Here is a 5,632-nt window from a genome sequence, read left to right as displayed (position 1 = left end):
TGAGAGTTCTGATACTTTAATGATAATCTGCAGTCAAGTGTGAGAAACCCAAATTTTTTCAGGAGTTCCAGTGCTATGTTCCTTGATGGTGTTCTACTACAATCTCTAATAGTTTGTTCACTAGTTTAACTGCTTTTAAAATAATTGATTAGCTTCTTCTGTTTTCCAAGTCATTCACTCTTCTGCGTCTTCTATATTTTTCACAACTCACCAGATACTTACAAAAATCTCAAAACATAAAATACTTCAGATGAATACAACTACTTATTGAATGCTTATGCTTGGTGTGACTACTTATCATTGGCCAAGATTTTAGATACACTGAGGCTATTCCTAGGAAAAACTTTCCCATAATGTGCCTCAATTTTGACTCTGATGAACACAATTCCTTTGCCAGGAAACATTCGCCCTTGGAATGTTGATCTCCCTTCAGTCACAATCTTCTATTGGCCCTTGTTGAATTTCTACTGGTTATGTTTACAGTGATAGTAGGGGGACTTTAAAATGGCAATCAATGATCCCTGGCTCCTCTGTTCACTCCTTTGTAGAATCTCTTTCTTCATATGTAGTCTGAACCTAGCAACTTGCTTCTACCCAATAGAATACAGCAAAGGTGATACGACATCACGTTCATAATTAGGATTATGATGAAGGATTATGAAGTCTCTTGCTGGAAGACTATTTTGTTCTTGTCTTGTACACTTTGATGAAGCATGGTGACCTATTGGAGACACCTGGGTGGCAAGGAAATTAGCAAGAAACAAAATCCTCCTAACCACCATGTAAGAGTGGAAACATATCATCTCCAGTCAAGTCTTTTTTTTTTTTCCTTTTTTTTTTTATTGATTGTTCAAAACATTACAGAGCTCAAGACATATCATCTTTCATAAATTCGACTCAATTGGGTTTTGAACTCCCCAAATACATAATACAGACTCACTTCTGTTACATACTCACATTTTTACATAATGGCATATTAGTGACTGTTGTATTCTGCTACCTTTCCTATCCCCTACTATCCCCCCTCCCCTCCCCTCCCCTCCCATCTTCCCTCTCTACCTCCTCTGCTGTTGTTCAATTCTCTCCCCTTTTTCCCCCCACCCCCTTGCCCCTCATAACCTCTTATAATTTTGTGTATCACTGAAGGTCTCCTACCATTTCCATATGTTTTCCCTTCTCTCTTCCTTTCTCTCCCCCCATTCGTCTTAGTTTACTGTTAGTCTTTTCCTCATGCTCTTCCTTCCTGTTCTATTCTTAGAGGCAATCCAAAAGTGTAGAACTCAGCTCTGCCTGGATTTCTGACCACAGAAACTGTGGGTAATATGTATTGTATTGTGACAAAATTTTGTGGTAATCTGCTATTCAGAAATAGTTTAATAAAGTAACAGAATTTTTAAATTTATTTTTTATTAGTTCTGATCAGTTATACATGACAGCAGAAAGCCTTTCAGTTCATTGTACTTTTTATTACTCTGGCTGTACACAATGTGGAGAGATAACACATGTGCAGTTATACATGTACCTAGGGTAATGGGGCTCATCTCATTCCACCATCTTTCCTACTCCCATCCTCCAACCCCTTCCCTCCCTCCCCTTGGCCCAATCAAAATTCTTCTATTGTCTCCACCTCCCCTCCCCCATTATGGATCAGCATCCACTTATCAGAGAAAACATTCAGCCTTTAGTTTTTTGGGATTGGCTTACTTTGCTGAGCTTGATATTCTCCAACTCCATCCATTTACCTGAAAATGTCATAATTTTATTCTCTCTTTTTTAATTTTATTCTCTTTTAATGCTGAATAATATTCCGTTCATCTGTTGGAGGGCATTTAGGTTGGTTCCACAGTTTAGCTATTGTGAATTGTGCAGCTATAAACATTGAAGTGGCTGCTTCACTGTAGATGCTATTTTTAAGTCCTTTGGGTATAGAATGAGGAGAGGGATAGCTGTGTCAAATGGTAGTTCCATTCCAAGTTTTCAAAGGAATCTCCATACTGCTTTCCAGATTGGCTGCACCAATTTGCAGTCCCACCAGCAATGTATGAATGTGCCTTTTCCCCCACATCTTCACCAACACTTATTGTTATTTGTATTTTTGATAACAGCCATTCTGACTGGAATGAGTTAAAATCTTAGAGTTGTTTGATTTGCATTTCTCTAATTACTAGAGATATTGAATTTTTTCATATATTTATTGATTGATTGTGTATCTTCTTCTGAGAAGTGTCTGTTACACTCCTTAGTTCATTATTGATTGGATTGTTTGAGGCATCACAATACCAGACCTTAAACTATACTACAAAGCCACAGAAACAAAAACATCATGGTATTGGCACTAAAATAGACATGTAGACCAATGGTACAGAATAGAAGACACAGAGACAAACCCACATAAATATTAGACAAAAGCACCAAAAATATACATTGGAGATAAGCTAGCCTTTTCAACAAATGGTTCTGGGAAAACTGGAAATCCATATGCAGAAAAATGAACTTAAACCTCTCTCTCCATGTACAAAACTCAACTCAAGGACCTATGAATTAGTGGATCAAGGACCTATGAATTAGTCCAGAGGAAAAAGTAGGCCCAAATCTTCATCACACTGGATCAGGCCTTGACTTCCTTAACAAGATCCTAAAGTGCAAGAAATAAAATTAAGAATCAATAAATGGGATGGATTCAAACTAAAAAGCTTCTCCTCAGCAGAAACAATCAATGTGGTAAAGAGGGAGCCTACATTTTGGGAGAAATTTTTTGCTATATGCATGTCAGATAGAACACTAATTTCTAGGATATATAAAGTAACAAATTTTTAAAAATCACACAAATATAATCACGTATTTGACTGTTTTGGGGCAAATTATTTTAACAATGGTTTACCTCTTATATGAATCAATCAATAAGCTATTCTTGTTCATCCTGAGTGTTAGGAAGAGGAGACAAATGCAAACCTGAGGCTATTCTTCCTCAAACACTCCAATGTTTGAGCATAAGCAGCAAGTACACTCCCAACATAATTATGGAACAGTTCAGTTTAAAGGGTCATTTCATCATCATTAACTCATGTGAGATTTTCGGTCAGTGTAACTTCTTGCCAAGGTCACACAACTGACATTCTTAAGACCACTAATTTCTTAATGTATTTTTTTTCTCGCCTAAATGCCACAATCTAAAAATTTTAAATTCAAAACTTAAAAATATAGCATATTTCTTTAGAAGATTAATGAGAACAGAGTAAGGGGAAATTCTCTTTATGAGCTGAAATGATTGCAGAATTAATCTCAGAGAGAATGCAAATAAGACTGTCAAATAGGGCTGCGGCTATAGCTCAGTGGCAGAGCACTTGCCTAACACGTGTGAGGCACTGACTTCTATCCTCAGCACCACATAAAAATAAACAAATAAAATAAAGGCATAATTTCCATCTGTAACTACAAAAAAATTTAAAAGGACTGTCAAATAACCTGTTATCTGTTGTATCAAAGATATTAAAATTATTGACTCCTTCTTACAATGCCATGACAACTTTGGTTTTAGTAACAATGTTCTCTTTGGTGACAAAGAACAAAGGGTCACTCACTACCTGATGATGATGGTAAGTATTATATTCCTATTTTCAAAGAACATAGGAAGATAATTGGATGCCTGTTCTTGGGGACAGAATTTTTACACTAATCTTATCATCAAATATTTCTGTTCTATATAAGCAATAGTAAACTTTCTGTTTGTGAAGAAAATAAAGATGCATTGTTATCTCTTTTTTTTTTCCCCAAGAAGCAGAACTTTAAGCCACACATAAGGGTACACCACAGAAACTGTCAAGTACAAAACTGTTTGGGAGTGAAGTTATCTATTTTAGGGGAGGGAAAAGAGCGAGAAAACAAATTCCATATGCATATTAAAAGTACTCTCTATCTCCAAGAAGTAAGCAATACTCTAACTTGAAATTACATTTTAAAATTACTTATTTTTTGTATGAGCATATGTTGAAGTATATAGTCAAATTTACTTAATATAGTTATCAGTAAATAATTCTTTGTCATGGTCACTGCAAGGACCCAACCCAATACCAAATCTCAATACTCCTCCCATAGTGATGTTCCTTGTAATACATTGCAGGAAGCTTTCGTGGAATGGACAAATGGTTAGAGAGAATGAATCTGTGCAACAGAGGATCTGGTCAACGTCAATTTCTGCTCCTACATCATGTGTTTTCTCTGGAATTCTGTCTTTCATTCAATGCACAATTAGAAAAGAGCATTAAGAAGTGGAAAAATCACGCCAGGGAGGGTGGCTCATGCCTGTAATCCCAGGGGCTCAGGAGGCTGAGGCAGGAGGATTGTGAGTTCAAAGCCAGCAGCTTCAGCAATTTAGCCAGGCCCTAAGCAACTTAGAGAAAAATCTGTCTCTAAATACAATATTAAAAAAAGGCTGGGGATCTGTCTTAGTGGTTGAGCAACTCTGAGTTCAACCTCACCAAAAAAGTGGCAAATCTAATTTGTTGTAATTTTTGTTTTATAGCATGGGGAAATATACACACAAATACTAGTATAAAGACAATATTTTTATTTACTTCTTTATTGGAAGTACAGGGGGTTGAACCCATAAGAACTCAACTACTGAGCTACATGTCACCTCTTAACTTTATTTTTTGACATGTCCTGCTAACTTGCCCAGGCTGGCCTCAAACTTATAATCCTCCTGCCTCGGTCTCCTCAGTAACAGGGATTTTAAGTGTGCACCACCATGTCAGGCAAGGATAGTACTTTTAATAGAATGGTTGGTTTATGTTTTTTCATTTGCTAAAAGTACTAACACACCACTAACTTTGAATACTGAAGAACTAAGATTGACATAACTTTCATTTTCTAATTTCGGTATTAAGACAAAGACAAAAAAGATTTGCAGTCATTTCTTCCCAGTTCCTAACATAGGCTCTGGGGAGCTACAGCTGTAAGCATTCCAAAGATGAGCCAAGAACCTATTCTCAGACTCCTACATAAAAATTCAACATAATTTTGCCCCCCCTCCTTTCCTGTGAGTTAATTGCAAGTAATAACTTTTAATTTAAACTGTTAAGCTATATATAATATTCCTGAACTTATATTTGATCTTAATTTATAGTCACATTTGCAAGAAATATTTCCAGGTTGGACAGTGGTAATCAAATTGAAATTTGAGAGCCTACCAAGAAGTTCTTATTACAAAAATAAATTTCCTTATGAAGAATACTATCTTGTACTAACATCAATATTTTAAATAGCTGTCAGTTGGAAATTCACAACAAAAAATAGTAAAAGATTTCTATCTTCATTCTCTTGGCCAGAAAAACAATTATTCACATTTATTTTTTGAAATGGGATATCATTATGTTTTCCAGGCTGGTCTCCTGGGCTAAAGCAATCCTCTTGCTTCAGGCTCTTGAATAACTGGGACTAAGGTACATTCTACCATTCCCAGCTGTCCTACGATTATTATTACATGCATAAACCACGAAGGGCAATGGTTACTTTCTAATTTAAGGGAGACAAATCACAAAGGAAAATGAGACCAAAGAAAGAAAGAACAACTTGGTATGGTTTGTGTGCCCTATAATCCCAGCTACTTGGGAGATTGAGGCAGGAGGATCAC

This window comes from Ictidomys tridecemlineatus, chromosome 9 (assembly GCF_052094955.1).
Source record: "Ictidomys tridecemlineatus isolate mIctTri1 chromosome 9, mIctTri1.hap1, whole genome shotgun sequence".
NCBI lineage: Eukaryota > Metazoa > Chordata > Mammalia > Rodentia > Sciuridae > Ictidomys > Ictidomys tridecemlineatus.
This window is presented reverse-complemented; position numbering follows the sequence as displayed.